Raw genomic sequence first — 18,151 nt, 5'->3', positions numbered from 1 at the left:
AGGGAGGAATAAACATCCGAACAGCACGCCAAATGCCTGAACACTGAGAAAACCCCGCAAAATCGATCAATGGTATTTACTGAGCACCTACTGTGTGCAGAGCACTGTACCAAGCGCTTGGGAGAGTTCTTCAGAAATAGCAGACACATTCCCTGCCCACAGTGAGCTTACAGTCTGGGTCGAGGAGAGACAGACATTAATATGAATAAGCCATTTATGTATGTAATTTAAAGGCATGCACATAAATCCTGTGGGATAGGGGTGGGGAAAATATCAAATGTCCAAAGGTCACAGGTCCAAGAGCATTAGACCACACACCTCACCGTCCACAAGGAGCAGCCGGCCTTCTATTAAGACATTAATAGAAATAAAGCTAAAGTCTTTCAGGTGAAACACCTTCTATTTATATTTAAGCTTTCAACTTCAGGACACGTTTTGTTGGGTGAGAACACCTAGAGGATTTTCCAGATGGGTGAGTCCTGGAATGAAGATCAAGAGCAGCTCTGTTGACAGAAGGCAAGACAAGATCAATACACTGTTACGATGGCGAATCGCAGCATTTGTGGTGACCTAAAGCGAACACGGATGCTACCTTTCTCAGAAATGTCCACGGTGGGTTTTACAAGGAATCCGTCTGTCTCCTTCTGGAGTTATAAAAGTGCTTTTAGGAGATGTTTCGGACTGATCTCAGCGACAAGCAATGGAGGCGTCTTTTCTAATTGTCCCAGGAAAGAGTGAAGTTCCTTAATCCTCTGGGGAGACAGGCAGAATCCACCTAGGCTGCTGTTTAGGTAAAACAAACGTTTATTCTGTGATCCAGAATGGTCTTCTTTTTTTTTTTTTAAAGGGGCAAAACCTATCACCAGCTTGTCTATGAACCATCTCTACCTTTAGGACACCCACCTGACTCTGCATCCCAGGTTCATGCTAGAGTTGGGGATAAATCAGTGAATGGGGGGGAAGGGGGAAGCTCTCCCACCAGGCAGGCCCCCAATATCATCATCAATCGTATTTATTGAGCGCTTACTATGTGCAGAGCACTGTAATATCTGTCCCCCAGAACCCTTCCGTCACTTCCTCACCCTACCAGACAACCTTCCTTCGATGGGCTGAGCCTTTCACAATTCCAGAAGGCACAGACCAGTTTTCTTAATTCCAGGGAACACCTAGGGATGAAAGCTAATTTTCTGGACTCTATCCCAGTGCTCGGTAGAGTGCTTGGCACATAGTAACACTCCACAAAGACTACCATTATTATTAAAATGATAATAATAAGAATATTGGTATTTGTTAAGCACTTACTAGGTGCCAAGCACTGTTCTAAGCACTGGGGTAGATACAAGGTAATCAGGTTACCCCACATGGGGCTCACAGTCTTCGTCCCCATTTTACAGATGAGGGAACTGAGGCCCAGAGGAGTTAAGTGACTTGCCCAAGGTCACACAACTGATAAGTGGCAGAGCCGGGATTAGAATCCGCAACCTCTGGCTCCCCAGCCTGTGCTCTTTCCACTGAGCCATGCTGTTTCTCTAATAATAATAATAAAATAATAAAATCTCTAATATTACAACGTAGCCACACACTTGGCTCCTCTAATGCCAACCTACTCAGTGCACCTCAATCTCATCCATCTCGGCGCCGACCTCTTGTCCACATTCTTCCTATGGACTGGAATGCCCTCCCCCTTCATAGCCGACAATGACTCTCCCCACCTTCAAAGCCTTATTGAAATCACACCTCCTCCAGGAGGCCTTCCCTAATTGATCCTCATTTCCTTTTCTCCCAGTCCCTTCTGCGTCACACTGATTTACTCCCTTAATTGATCCCTCCTTCCCCACCAACCCCACATAATGTATGTGCATAGCCGTAATTTATTTATTTATATTAAGGTCGGTCCCCTATCTAGATTGTAAACTCACTGTAATCAGGGAATGCATCTGTTATATTTGTGTCTGTTATATTGTACTCTCCCAAGCACATAGTACAGGGCTCTGAAACAGTAAGCACTCAATAAATACAATTGATGGATATTAAAAACAAATTGTTAGAACCCATGAGTCAAAGATGTAAACCTAAAGAAAAAAAAAGTGCCCTGAGAAAGGAATTCTAAAACAAATCTTTTGGGAAGGGATCATGTCCACCATCTCCCTGTACTGTAGTTTTGCAAGCACTTAGAACAGTGCTCTGCACATATTAAGCACTCAATAAATTCCGTTAATGGAATGACTATGGGTTTACATTTCTGATTGATCAAAATTCCCTTTGCTCTTTGTTTATGCCTGCTTGCCTCCCTCAGAGTGTGAGCTCAAAGGTACAGAATATGTCCATTATCTCCATTGTACACTCCCAAGCGCCAACTACAGTGCCTCAGTTACCTCATGTGTAAAATGGGGATAAATAATAATTATGGGATAAAGACTGCGAGCCCCATGTGGGACAACCTGATTAACTTGTATCTACCCTAGCGCTTAGAACAGTGCTCGGCATCTAGTAAGCGCTTAACAAATACCATAATTATTATAATTATTATTATTATTGTTATAGATCATCAATGGTATATATTGATCACTTACTATGTGCAAGCTTTTGGGAGAGTACAGTACAACAGAGTTGGCAGACACGTTCCCTGCCCACAACGAGCTTACAGTCTAGATGAGAAGCAGCGTGGCTTGGTGGAAAGAGCATGGGCTTGTGAGGCAGAGGTCATGGGTTCAAATCCCGGCTCTGCCGCTTGTCAGCTGTGTGACTTTGGGCAAGTCACTTCACTTCTACAGTTGCCTCATCTGTAAAATGGGGATTAAGATTGTGAACCCCGCATGGGACAACCTGATCACCTTGTATCCTCTCCAGCGCTTAGAACAGTGCTTTGCACATAGCAAGCGCTTAACAAATACCAAAATTATTATTAAAATTATATAGATGGGGAGGCAGACAATAATATAAATCATTTACAATATGCAGTTTTTAAATATGCACACAATCTAAAGACATGTAAAGTTAGATCAATAAATGGATAATCTAAATAACTTGAGTGTAATGTGGGCATTTCTACGTGCTTTAAAATAAACATGGGTCAGTTTCTCTATTACCCTCTGCTAGCTTGAAATATCTAAAAAAAGCACAGGCAAAGAGTTAAGAGGCAAGAGTCTCAATTTGCCTGGTGTACCATTAAAAATGAAAACCCAATTTAAAACATTTCTCATTTGTGGAAAACTCCCCGCCTACACATTCCCCACCAGAGGGGTGAGATGACGGCAGCCTTTAACTGCTCAGTTGGAAGATTTCAGCTTTCCAACTTGCTCCCTGTAGGCATTCACTAAATACCATCGATTGATTCCCAAACACCCCCAGGTCCAGTTGAAAGGGGAATTGTGTCCTCATTTTCTGAAAGGGAAACTAAGCCCAGAGAGTCAGTGACCAAGCAGGATTTGAACCCTGTTTATGAGCTCAATCCCCTCATGTAACTACCCTGGCATTCAGCACAGGGCTTGGAACATAGTAAGTGCTTGATAAATATTATCATTAATATTAGCCACTGATAAAACCAGCCTGAAATGGGGGAAGTTAAAAAATTACAAATTCCTCAGCCACAAGGCGGGGGAAGGTGGGAGTGAGGAGTTCCATCAGCCCCCTGAAAGTCACCCCCCACCCAACACCACAATCCCTCTGATTTCACATTGGGCAGTTAGTGCAGAAAATAAAGCTCTGAGGCTTAACCTGTTACACGGGCAGCACTGGCCCAGAGTGTCATTTTAAATACATTTAGGATGAAGACATCACTATTATTCCTGGGGTGCACAACAAATAGTCGAGCAAGGTATAGGACACTGATCCGTTCCAAGTGCAAATCAGGTTGTATTAGGCTGCAGGTCTGGCTTGACTCTTGTGTGACCAAACTGCATTTAGGGAGCTCAAACACTCTGAAGTTAGAACCAGAAGGAAAGAGGAAGAAAATTAATTGCAAGACATTCCTCCACATCCCCAAGGTGTTCTTACCAAAACGGACAAGGAGTCGATTCTATCAGGAAGGTGTATGACGTGTGTCTGTGTGTGTGTTTGCACACACATACATGCAGGGAAGCAGGTGTATGTCACTGGCATGTCCTGCCAAATTCATTCATTCAATCGTACTTACTGAGCACTTACTAGGTGCAAAGCACTATACTAAGAGCTTGGGAGAATACGCTACAACAATATACTAGAGTTGGTAGACACATTCCCTGCCCATGATGAGCTTTCAGTCTAGAGGGGGAGAAAGACATTAATATAAATAAATTAATTACAGATATGGACATCAGTGCTGTGGGGCTGGGGAGGGGTGAAGAAAGAGAGAAAGTCAGGGTGACTCAGAAAGGAGTGGGAGAAGATGAAACGGGGGCTTAAGTCAGGGAAGGCTTCTTGGAGGAGATGTGCCTTCAATAAGGCTTTGAAGCCTGGAGGGAAAGTAATTGTCGGAAATGAGGAGGGTGTTCCAGCAGAGAGGCAGGACATGAAATGTGCCCACAGACTAGGGCAGGGACTCTCCGTTAATGGTGGTGGGTGGACATGGGATTGGGGGAAACCACCAAACCTCCAGGAGCGTTCCACAGAATGAGACAGAAAACCCAGACTTCCCACTGCCCGAGAATGGGGTTGAACCACGGGCTCTTTGGATCTCATTCAGCTAAATCCGGCGTTCGTTCGGCTGAGGATCCCATTCACAAATGATCGCCTGTTCTTCTTCACTGACACGCCGTCTGCAGTGTAATGAATTTGGCCCATTGAATTAAGCCAACCATGGCATCCAGTCGAAAGCCTTCTATATTCTTGGACACTGTGGGGGGTTGGGTAGGGGGTGAATGGGTGTGTGTGTGTATGTGTGTTTGTGTGTTGTGGGGTGACAGTGAGAGGTGCTCCCTGACTGATATTGCTGAGGGCATCTTCTCAGGTTCCATTTCCCTGTAAGGTTTTCATCAAATAGTGAAGTATTTCCCCCCACTCCCTGCCCACTCCTCTCCTGACTGGGTCTTGATTTTACATCTCCCTCTCTCCTGCCCGACTCCAGTTGACCTTTGGGGTCCCTCTCAAGCTTTGTCGGCCTCAAGGTAAGACAGTGTTCCCCTGAATTCTCTGCTGACATTTTCCATTTTGATCAGCGCTTTATTTGTAAGCAGCTGGTCCACTCCACCTTCCCCGCCCCCAAGCGTCTCCGATTTCTTTCCAGGCCAGGTTTCCCCTCTTCCCCGCTGCCCCCCTCTGCCCCAACTGCCTTTGGAATGTAAACAGTGGGAAGAGCTGGGCAGAAGGGGGACTACAGAAGAGCAGGAAAGGTGGTCTCTGGGTTCACCTGAGAGATCCAAGGGACAAGGGCGAACACCGGGCTGGAGAAGGAAGCATTGGGGTCATGGGGTCAGAGAGCAGAGAGGTTTCGTGGATAGAGCATGGTCCTAAGAGTCATAAGGACCTGGATTCTAATCCTGGCTCCATCACATGTCTGCTGTGTGACCTTGGGCAAGTCACTTAACTTCTCTGGGCCACAGTTACCTCAACTGGAAAATGGGGATTAAGATTATGAGGTCCACGAGCTCCAGTCCTTTTAGACTGTGAGCCCTTTGTTGGGTAGGGATCATCTCTATATGTTGCCACCTTGTACTTCTCAGGTGCTTAGTATAGTGCTCTGCACACAGAAAGCGCTCAATAAATTCATTCATTCATTCAATCATATTTATTGAGCACTTACTGTGTGCAGAGCACTGTACTAAGCACTTGGGAAGTACAAGTTGGCAACATACATAAATACAATTGAATGAATGAATGTGGGACAGGGGCTGTGTCTAACCTGCTTAATTTGTACCTACCCCAGCGCTTAGAACAGTGCTTGGTACATACTATGCACTTAACAAGTACCATAACTATTATTATTATTAGAGCTCCTATCATTTGGCCACCTTAATCAACCCTGCTAAAGCCACATCAGCCCAGTACTGGATTGAAGATTTCTGTCATGATATTCCAGCAGGCTGGGCCTTCCCCAGGAGGCTCTTGTCATTCAAAGGGCTTTCAAATGCTTCAGAACGCTAATTTAGCTAACCTTCGTTTCAAGGTTTTATTTTTAAAAAATGGTATTTGTTAAGTGCTGGGGTAGATACAAGTTGGACGCAGTTCCTGTTCCACATGGGGCTAACGGTTTTAATCCCCATTTTCCAGAAGAGGTAACTGAGGCATACAGAAATGAAGTGACTTGCCCAAGGTCACACAGCAGACGAGCGGCAGAGCCAGGATTAGAGCCCAGGTCCTTCTAACTCCAAGACCCACGCTCTATCCACTAGGCCATGTTGCTTCTGGAGATTTCTTCTCCAGTGACCTTGTCTATATCAATCTCTGCCTTAATTCAGTTACCTTCATGTTCTCTAGGTCTCTCTCCATGCCTGGGAATGGCACAAACCTAATAATCGGATAATATAATTACCCTCTGATTCTCAAGAGGATAATACAGTGCAAAGTATCCAGTAGGCATCCAATTACTATAATTGTACTACTAATAATAATTGTGATATTTGTTAAGTGCTGGGGTAAGCACGCTATAATCAGCTCGGATCAGCCCTACGTGGGGTTCACAAATGGGGAAAGTGGGGCACTGAGAAGTTCAATAACTTGTTCAGGGTCAGACAGCAGGGAACTGACAGAGGTGGGATTAGATTCATTCATTCATTAAATTGTATTTATTGAGTGCTTACTGTGTGCAGAGCACTGTACTAAGCACTTGGGAAGTACAACTTGGCAACATATAGGGATGGTCCCTGCCCAACAACGGGCTCACAGTCTAGAAGGGGGAGACAGACAACAAAACAAAACATGTGGTCAGGTGTCAAGTCATCAGAATAAATAGAAGTAAAGCTAGATGCACATCATTGACAAAATAAATGGAATAGGAAATATGTACAAGTAAAATAGAGTAAAAAATCTGTACAAACATGTATACAGGTGCTGTGGGGAGGGGAAGGAGGTAGGGTGGGGGGGATGGGGAGGGGGAGAAGAAAAAGGGGGCTCAGTCTGGGAAGGCCTCCTGGAGGAGGTGAGCTCTCAGTAGGCCTTTGAAGGGAGGAAGAGAGCTAGCTTGGCGGAGGTGCGGAGGGAGGGCATTCCAGGCCAGGGGGAGGACGTGGGCTGGGGGTCGATGGCGGGACAGGCGAGAGCGAGGTACGGTGAGGATCCCTCAAAGCCCCAAGGCCAGGCTGCTGCTTCTAGTCAGAGCACCCATTTGGTGAGGTGGCCTGAACTAGGCACTTGGGATGTTCAGAATAAAGAAGGGACACGCTTTCTGCCCACAGGGATCTCACACCCTAAGAGGAGAGATGAACGCTCCCAGCAGCATCATCATCATCATCTTAATAATAATAATAACTGTGGCATTATCTCTGATTTCTTCCTACAACTCAGCCCACACACTTTGCTCCTCTAATTCCAACCTTCTCATTGCACCTCGATCTCATCTACCTAGCCACGGACCCTTCACCCACATCCTGCTTCTGCATCGCTCCTGCTCCTGGCCTGGAACTCCTTCCCTCTTCATATCTGACAGACGATCACTCTCTCCACCTCCAAGGCATGATTAAATGCACACCTCCAAGAGGTCTTCCCCGACTAAGCCCTCATTTCCTCTTCACCCACTCCCTTCTGTGTCTCCCTTGACCTTGGATTTGCACTCTCTATTCACCCCTCCCTCCGCCCCACCACACTTATGTCCTTAACCACAATTTATTTATATCAATGCCTGTCTCCCTCTCTAAACTGTAAGCTCTTTGTTGGCAGGGAACGTGTGTACCAACTCTCTTGTATTGAACACTCCCACATGCTTAGTACAGTCCTCTGCACACAGTAATCACTCAGTAAATACAACTGTTTGATAGCATGTGCCACACACCACACTCATTGCCTGGGTAAATACGAGATAAGATGGAGGGTACTGAATCCCCATTTTGCAGAGGAGGAAACTGGGGCCAAGAGACGTAAGTTGACTTCCTCAGGTCACACAACAGGCAAATGACGGAGTCTGGATTAAAACCCAAGCTCCTCGACGCCTAAGCCCATGCTCTTTCCACCAGACCATGCTGCTTCTATTTACACGTAGAGACGCCAACATCATACACACACGTGTCCTCACATACTCATGAGTTCATGGATAAACATGTACACTCAGCGTTTCCTCTCTCTCCCTTCATGCTTGAAACCAACTTCCCTCCCTCTTCCAAAAGGGGTGGTGATTGTGCCATTCGCTGAAACCTGCAATTTCGCATCATCTAAGTGAGGGTCTTCGGGGTTTAATTCTCCTCTTCAATTTAGTGTATCGTGTTCTCCTTTACGGTATTTTTCCCTCCCCCTATTCATAACTTCCATCTAAGACTACATTTCATGGCAGGAACTGCTCTGCCATTACAGTGGCCATGGATTAATCTAATGACTATACTGATTTCTTGGTTTCGTCTGCTCTGAAATAGCCCCGGGGAGCCTGCTGGATAAAAGCAACATAAATGGACATGGTTTTTTTTAAAAAACAATAACCGCATAGAAACGAGTGCCCAGGAGCACAAACCGTAGCATTCACACAGCCCTCCGACAGACGCTAAGCCTTCGGACACTTATAATCAAAAGAAGTCAGAGGCCCAAAGAAAGAAAACGCTGAGAATGGTGGAGAGGGTGCCCAACTCTGCCCCTGGGCAACATGACGTGATGGGACATGACATGTATTTCTGGATGGGACAAGCCGGGGCAGCCTTGCTTGTCACACCCTGAGTGGGGGCTGTTACTCATAGTTTTACTGCATGGGGGCCTCTGCCAATAATAATAATAATAATTGCGGTATTTGTTAAGTGCTCACTATGTGTCAGGCACTGTATTAACCTCTGGGATCGACACAAGGTGATTGGGTCGGAAACAGTCCCCGTCCCACATGGGGCTCACATCCTTAATCCCCATTTTACAGATGAGCAACCTGAGGCATACAGAAGTGAGGTGACCTGCCCAAGGTCCCACAGCAGACAAATGGTTTAGTCAGGATTAGAACCCAGGTCCTTCTGACTCCTAGGGCCATGCTCTACCGACTAGGCCGCGCTGCTGACAGGGTGGAAGCTCCTTGAGGGAGGGATTGCATCTTTTACCCCTATTCTGACTGACAGACTGACAGATTGACTGCTCGATCGACTGACAGATGGAGGAGCTAACGTTCAGTTGTCCGGTGTGGGTTCTAGGAGCGGAGGTGCTAACACTTAAGGAAACGATCATTTTTGGTCTGTAGTGTCAACTCCCAAATACCGAGTTGGCACCTCGGTTTCTATTTGCCTCAGGCAGATTTGGAACTGAAACGACTTTTGCAAATTAAAATGCTCTTCCTAACATGAGTCTGCCCAGGACAGACCAGCCCAGACCCTCAGATTTGAACGCTCCAGTGGATTCTTTCCTAGAAAATGCCATGACGTGCACATTTGAACTGGCCCTTAAATCCAGGTTCTAAAAGGTTCCAGAACGAGTCCCAGAATGCTATCCAACACTTTCGGCCAGATATCGAGCCTAAGAGCCCATAAAGATGTAGTGGACCACTAGAGTTTTAGACCCTATCATAAAATCGGTACTAAGGGATAATAATGGCATTCGTTAAGCACTTACTATGTGCAAGGCACTGTTCTAAGCGCTGGGGAGGATACAAGTGATCAGGTTGTCCCACGGGGGGCTCACGGTCTAAATCCCCATTTTACAGATGAGGTAACTGAAGCACAGAGAGGTTAAGTGACTTGCCCAAAGTCACACAGCTGACAAGCAGCAGAGCTGGGATTAGAACCCATGAACTCTGACTCCCAAACCCAGGCTCTTTCCACTGAGCCATGCTGTTTCCTCATATACATCAATTAATCAAAACCATTTCCTGAGCTGTGACTGTGAAGGGAGAATTGGACCAAATGTATAGAAGAGGACCGGAGCAGAGTTCTTGCCCTCCAGGAGCTGACTATCTAAGGGGAATTGAAGATGAATAAGAACTTGGCCGTTTTGCCCATGATGATGTACAGGCATGCTCTTCTATGATTTCCCCCAGAGCCCAGTGTAAGTCCTCTGCAAACAGAAAGCCCTCACTAAGCACGGCCAGCTGGCTCGCTGCAGGGCATGTATAAACTCACCCCAGGCCCACAGCACTTATGTACCTATGCTCATACTCTACTATTTCCCTGATCTGTAATTAATTTTTATACCTGACTTCCCCTTTAGGCTGTAAAGCCCCTGCGGCAGGGATAGTCTACTGCTCTATTACCTCTATTGTACTTTCCAAACACTTAGTACAGTGCTCTTTAAACACAATAAATGCTCAATACCACTGACTGACTCATTTCCTCTTCTCCTACTCCCTTCCGGGTCACCCTTGCACTTGAATTTTTTCACTTTATTCACCCCTCCCTCAGCCACATAGCATTTATTATTCATCCAATCGTATTTATTGAGCATTACTGTGTGCAGGGCACTGTACTAAATGCTTGGGAGAGTACAATATGACAATAAACAGATACATTATCTGTCTACAATGAGCTTACAGTCTAGAACTCAACTCTATAACACATCCATAATTCACTTATTTACATTAGCGTCTTCCACATCTAGACCTAAGCTCCCTGTTGACCGGGGACGTGCCTACCAATTCTGTTGTGTTGTACTCTCCCAAGCACTTAGTACAGTGCTCTGCACACAGTAAGTGCTCAATAAACAAATACCATTCATTGGTTGATTGATATAAAGTGTGCAGAGTCGGATCCCATGATTCTTGGAAATGTGAAAGTGAAGACTCAAGTCCCTCTAGAATGACTCCCTCTAGACTGTAAGCTTGCTCACCTCCTCCAAGAGGCCTTCCCAGACTGAGCCCCCTTTTTCCTCTCCTCCTCCCCATCCCCCCACCCTACCTCCTTCCCCTCTCCACAGCCCCTGTATATATGTTTGTACAGATTTATTACTTGATTTATTTTATTTGTACATATTTACTATTCTATTTTGTTAATGATGTGCATCTAGCTTTAACTCTATTTTTTCTGACGACTTGACACCTGTCCACATGTTTTGTTTTGTTGTCCGTTTCCCCCTTCTAGACTGTAAGCCCGTTGTTGGGTAGAGACCATCTCTATATGTTGCCAATTTGTACTTCCAAGCGCTTAGTACAGTGCTCTGCACACAGTAAGTACTCAATAAATAAGATTGAATGAATGTGGGCAGGGAATGTGTCTGTTATATTGTTTTATTGTACTCTCCCAAATGTTTAGCGCAGTGGTTTGCACACAGAAAATGCTCAGTAAATATGATTGCCTCAGGAGGATTCCCCCTGTGACCACCCTCTGACTTGATGGCCAACAAAGACATGGCCCATCTTCTGTCCCATGGGGGTCTGAGAGAGGTTACACAACTGTTAACTTTGATGTTACCCAACTCCCCACCAAGCTTCCTCTCCTCAGCCTTGACCCCAGCCTCCACACCCTCTGCCCCAACTCAGGCTGAGGCCGGTTCAGATGAGAAGAAGCAGGGCACAGGCCTGGGAAGCAGAATGACCTGGATTCTAATCCCAGCTCCCCTACTTGTCTGCTGCGTGACCCTGGGCGAGTCATTTCCCTTCTCTGGGCCACAGTTACCTCATCTGCAAAATGGGGATTAAAATTTTGAGCCCACTGTGGGACATGGACTATGTCCAACCTGATTATCATGTATCTACTCCATGACTGACGCATAGTAAGTGCTAAACAAATACCATTAAAAAAAGATAAAGGAATCTGGAGGAGGCAGAGGGGAGGAAAGGGGAAATCCCCTTCCCTTCCCTTTGGGGTTCCCACCTACTCCTCCACAGACCCAGATGGTAGAAGAGAAAGGATGTCTGTTGGAGTGAAGACACCCTCCCTTTCTGCATACTCTGAGTCTTCTCCAAACCTCCCTAAACCTTTACCGCAATACAATGGAATTTTGCAGTTATACAATCTTACATAATAATCCTCATTATGATATTTGCTAAGTGCTTACTCTGTGTCAAGGACTTTTTTAATGGTATCTGTTAAGCGGCATTGTCCCAAGTGCTAGTGTAGATAAGAGCAAATCAAGGTTGGACACAGTTCATGCTCCACATGGGGTTCACTACTTAATCCCCATTTTCCAGATGAGGGAACCAAAGCACAGAGAAGTGAAGTGACTTGCCTAAGGTCACACAGCTGGCAAATGGCAGAGCTGGGATTAGAACTCAGGTCCTTCTGACTCCCAGGCGCTTGCTCTATCCATGAGGCCACGCTGCTTGTAAGCACAGGGGTATCTACCGATCATAAAATAATCTGGTCAGAGTCAATCCCTATTCTACATGGGGCTCACGGTCTAGCTTGGAAGGAGAAGTTATTGAACCTTCATTTTACAGAGGTGGAAACTGAGGCCTGGAGAAGTGAAGGGACTTGTCCTGGGACACACAAGTCCCTAGGCAAGTGATGGGCAGAATCAAGAGTCCAAGCCTCCCCTTCACCACCTACCTCACTGCATCTTTCCCCAGCATGTGTGATCGTCCACACTTCAGGACCTGTGGAGAGCCAACACACCCATTCACTTTCCACTTCTACTGCCATTCACTCATTCATTCATTCAATCATATTTATTGAGCGCTTTCTGTGTGCAGAGCACTGTACTAAGTGCTTGGAAAGTACCACACATCCTCATCCCATGGAGAGAAACATACATGCCTCGAGGAGGGGAACGGAGCCAATGAAAGCAGTGGGAGCAGAAGTAATAATAATAATGGCATTTATTAAGTGCTTACTATGTGCAAAGCACTGTTCTAAGTGCTGGGGAGGTTACAAGGTGATCAGGTTGTCCCACGGGGGGCTCACAGTTTTAATGCCCATTTTACAGATGAGGTAACTGAGGCACAAAGAAATTAAGTGACTTGCCCAAAGTCACACAGCTGACAATTGGCAGAGCTGGGATTTGAACCCATGACCTCAACACATGTGCCTTGCTAGACACTGTCATCTCATGAGCCTGCCAGAAGAGATCTTCCACTCCTCCCACCCCATTCCCTCCCACCTGATCATCCTATAGTCCCTCACTCGTCTTTCTCAATAAATCAATCAGTCGCATTTATGGAGTACTTACTGTGTGCGGAGCACTGTACCAAGTGCTTGAGAGAGTACGATATAAAAATATAATAGAGCTGGTGGAAACATTCCCTGCACATAGCTTGCTTGCGGTCTAGAGGGGGACACAGACATTAATATAAAGAAATAAAATATGGATATGTACGTTAAGTGCCGTGGAGCTGGGGGAAGGGTGAATAAAGGGAGCAAATCCGGGCGACGCAGAGGGGAGTGGGAGAAGAGGAAAGGAGGACTTAGTCAGGGAAGACCTCTTGGAGGAAATGGGCCTTCAGTAAGGCTTTGAAGATGTGGAGAGTAATTGTCTGTCGGCTATGAAGAGGGAGGGCGTCCCAGGCCAGATGCAGAATGTGGGCAAGAGGTCGGCAGTGAGATAGGGATAAAATCGAGGTTCAGTGAGCAGATGGGCATTAGCGGAGCAGGGCATGCGGGCTGGGGAAGTAGCATTAGGCAGGGGAAAAATACCCATGGTGTGTCTGCAAGTGGAACAGCTCACATCGGAGGCCTTCCTAGACTGAGCCCCCTCTTTCCTCTCCCCCTCTCCACCCCCCCCCCCACCTCCTTCCCCTCCTCACAGCACCTATATGTTTGTACAGAATTATTACTCTTTTTATTTTACTTGTACATATTTACTACTCTATTTTGTTAATGATGTGCCTACCTCCTCCCGCTCCCCACAGCACCTGTATATATGTTTGTACAGATTTATTACTCCTTTTACTTGTACATATTTACTACTCTATTTATTTTGTTAATGATGTGCATCTAGCTTTACTCCTATTTATCCTGATGACTTGACACCTGTCCACATGTTCTGTTTTGTTGTCCGTCTCCCCCTTCTAGACTGTGAGCCCGTTGTTGGGTAGGGACCGCCTCTATATGTTGCCAACTTGTACTTCCCAAGCGCTTAGTACAGTGCTCTGCACACAGTAAGCGCTCAATAAATACGATTGAATGAATGAAAGAATGAATGAACAACGGGCTGGCCGCTTGGGCATGGTAGCTAGATCAGTGGAGGCTGTTCATGTCCACTTCGCTCCCTGGGAATCCATCTCCTCTCCTACATGCTTTGATCTCCCCTGGCCTTTTCCGCCTCTAATTCACCAGGGAAGTCGGGGGGATGCGACATTGGCAAAAGGAGAAAACGACTGTGTCACAGGGCAGAACTTACTGCCTAGGTTCCTACAGTGGCGAGCACTCCTGGAAAACCCAAACCTCTTCTCTGCAGCGACAGCGACTCGACTTCCCCGACTGGACGAAGCATCAAATGCCTGCATTTGCATAAAGTAATTGCCCTCTGCTTCTGCTGAAGGGCCCCGGTAGGTTTAAGGATTAAGGCGACAAGAAAAAAGTATTAAGACTTCCCTATCATCCGCAAGCAAACAGGGCTGTTGGCGACTAAGGCAGGGTTTGGGATGTAAATCTCACAATGGCATGGAGGAAGAATTATTCAAACATCTTTGTACCACCTCGGGCAGTTTGAAGAGGAAAAGACACTCAATTTACATGATTTTCAGGCCCATGTGCACAAGGTTTGTCTCTTGTCAGGCTTTCTTCCTCCAATTTTGGAAGTTATAAAGCTTCAGTGGAAAGCATCTAGCAAACCGGTCAGCTTTTATTTTGCAAGTTGGGATGAGCAAGTGGCTTCATACTGAAAAAAGACACTTGTGAAGAGTTTCAGAAAAAAACCTGTCAGTCCATTAACCGATTTACTAGCCTATAAAGGGCTGTTGTGGCCTGTAGAAAAACCTGGGAACTAGGAGACCCTGATTCTAATCCTAGATTGGCCACCGGCCTTCTGTGTGACTCTGGGCAAGTCACTAACCTGGGCGTCAGTTTCCTCATCTGTAAAATTGGCATAAAAAATTTGGCCCTCCTCTCCTCTTACCTTGAGAGTATCTGGTGGGATAGGAATTGAGGAAGTGCTGAAATTACCACTGTTAATGGTATTTACTGGATGTCTACTGAGTTCAGAGCATGGTGTTAGATGCTTGGGCGACTACAATTGAGTGAGACACAGACCCAGCTCTCATTCTAGTCTAACTAGAGTTGATAATAAACCTACCAGGAATTCTTCCAGAAATCCCTGGAGTTTTTAGGATGGGTGAATGTCAAGGGCTTAAAGACTAAATAATAATAATAATAATAAAGTGCTTACTATGTGCCAAGCACTGTACTAAGCACTGGGATAGTACAAGATCATTAGTTCCCACAAGGGGCTCATATTCTATGTAGGAAGGAGGACGGGCAAATGAAGGAACTGTGGCCCAGAAAAGTGAAGCAACTTGCCTAGGGTCACACAGAAGACAGTGGCAGAGCTGGGATTAGAACCGACGTCCTCTGACTCCCACAGTCGTGCTCTTTCCACTAAGTCATGTTGCTTCTCTAGCAGAACGAGGTGATCTCACAGAAGGCACTCAGTAAATGCTACTGAAGATGAAGCCAAGCGATAGATGAAGAAAGTATGGAAACTCTTCAAAACCAGGAGAATCAACCTGCAATTTGTAAAGATTTTAAAGGAAAATATCCACTACCTCCATACTTCTCCTCTGCCATCTCTCTAGGCAAAAACATTACAAAACACACACATACACACAAAAAAAACTCAGGCCCCAGCAAACGAATATCAGGCTGAAAATAACAGTTGGAGATCATCTATTCCTTTCAATTCTGTGAATGCTGAAAAATTGCAGAAATAAAAACAATAAAGAGAAATGATTTCACTTTTTTCCTTCAAAAAGCCCCAGAAGACTTCATTATGACATTCAAAGTTTATCACCTGCCAAAGAGTTCTCTGGATATTAAAACCCTACTACCCTGCAGTCATGTCAGAACAAAAAGAAAGGCTTTTTCACTTATAGGTAGGTATAATAACTGCACATATAGGGGCTTCATATTTTGGGATTACGTTGTATCTTTGGTATATGCTGAACTGCCTCAGTGATGTTTTATCCATGACTCACTGGGGACTCCATGGGGGCCACTGATGCTTCGAGATCTGTGTCTGAATCAATGACTTTTTCCAGCTCTTAGTACAGCCACCTACAGTGATTATAATAATGATAACTATGATAAAAATAATAATAATGATTGTATTAATAATAATATCGGCTATGAGCCAAGCACCGTACGAATCGCTGGGATAAATCCCAGATAATCACAACAATCTCTGCCTGTCTCCAACCTGGGTCTCCCAGTATAAGAAGGAGGGAGAACAGATATTTACTCCCCATTTTGCAGATGAAGGAACTGAGGCACAGTGAATTAAGAGGCTTGTCCAAGGTCACACAGAATGCAAGTGGTCGCGTTAGGATTAGAACCTAGATCCTTTGACTCTTAGGCCTGTGCTGTTGTTACTTGGCTATGCCGCTTCTCTAAGTTCCAGTTGTAGCTACTTAATAAAAGTTAAAGTAAACAAGAGAGATGGAAACCAGCCACAGCTTAGCAGAATGCTTGGCACACAGTTCATGCTTAAGAAGTACATCAATAAGTATTATTATTACACCTCAGTCTGCCCAGTAAAGGGCTGATATTGGGAGGAAAAACAAATACCAGTTTCTCCCAAGTTCAAAATCTGGTCACAGAATGGTGTGGGAACGGGGAATGGGGAGTAGGTTTAGGGACCCCACTTAGAGTAAATGGAGTTCCATACCAGTCACAGGGATGGTATGTGTCACCAATCTACTTAAGGGTTGGGTTTTTTTTTTTTTTTTGGTTCTTTAAAGAGCTCAAAAACAGGGGCTAAAACTCATTTCTGGTTTACAGTCTGAGCAGTCAGAAATATATCAGGTACAACTTACTAATATTGGTCATGGGACTGGAAAGCCCCCTCTTTGGTTAAATACTCCAGAGCACTGGGGCCGTGGGTTGCTGCTACAACTGAGAACATTTGAATAACTGCGCAGTGGAGAGTTTCCAGGGGAAACACCAGAATGAACCTAGAGTATCCTGAAAGAGAGACAAATACACTCACTCACTCACTTACACACACAGCGCAGGGGTAATCAGCATTCAGAGCCTCTTCATAATATAAAGGGTGGGTCAATGAATATTTACTGTGCGCTTACTGTGTGCACAGCACTGCAGTAAGTGCTTGGGAAAGTACAACATAACAAAGTTGGTAGACATGTTCTCTGTCCAAATGAGCTTAGAGGGTATAGTCAAAAAATCATGGGGTCAAAATGTTCATTGAAAACTGAATTGCATTGTATATTCTGCTCATATACTCCATTCCTTTTTTAAAAAAATGTTATGGTATTTGTTAAGCATTTACTATGTGCCAAGGACTGTTCTAATCACTAGGATAGATACAAGTTAGTCAGGTCAGAGAGCCCCTGTCACACATGGGGCTCACCGTCTAAGCAGAAGGGAGAACAGCTTAATGAAATCCCATTTGACGGATGAAGAAACTGAAGCACAGAGCAGATTTTTTATTTGTTTTGTTTTGTTTTTTAATGGTATTTGTTAAGCACTTACAATGTGCCAGGCTGGGGTAGATACAAGCTAATCAGGTTGGGCACAGTTCACGTCCCATATGGGGCTCACAAGCCTTATCCCCATTTTACAGATGAGGTAATTGAGGCCAACAGAAGTTAAGTGACTTGCCCAAGGTCACAGAAAAGACAATTGGCAGAGGCAGGATTAGAACCCAGGTTCGCCGCTGACTCTCAGGCCTGTGCTCTAGCCATTAGGCCTTGCTGCTCCTTCGTACGGTTATTAGCCTAAAAGTGCACTCTGTAATGTATAACTTTTTCTATCCTATTTTTTTCCAATCTACAACAGTCACTGAGGATAATAAGATCATTCTAGCATTTATTAAGCACTTGCTGTGTGCAAACTACAGAGGTTATCAGATCAGACATTCATTCAATCGTATTTATTGAGAGCTTACTGTGTGCAGAGCACTGTACTAAGCGCTTGGGAAGTACAAGCTGGCAACATATAGAGACGGTCCCTACCCAACAGCGGGCTCACAGTCTAGAAGGGGGAGGTTCAGACATAAGTTCCTGTCCACTAGGGATCAC

At 45.2% G+C, this 18,151-nt stretch overlaps 1 pseudogene; it reads right to left on the bottom strand.

Annotated features, from left to right (window-relative positions):
• Positions 1-364: 364 nt before the first annotated feature.
• LOC119939996 overlaps positions 365-18,151 on the bottom strand; it is a 38,204-nt pseudogene continuing 20,417 nt past the window's right edge.

The sequence above is a fragment of the Tachyglossus aculeatus genome, chromosome 18 (genome assembly GCF_015852505.1).
Source record: "Tachyglossus aculeatus isolate mTacAcu1 chromosome 18, mTacAcu1.pri, whole genome shotgun sequence".
Lineage (NCBI taxonomy): Eukaryota > Metazoa > Chordata > Mammalia > Monotremata > Tachyglossidae > Tachyglossus > Tachyglossus aculeatus.
The sequence above is the reverse complement of the archived record's forward strand: the minus strand, read 5'-3'. Positions and strand labels throughout refer to the sequence as shown.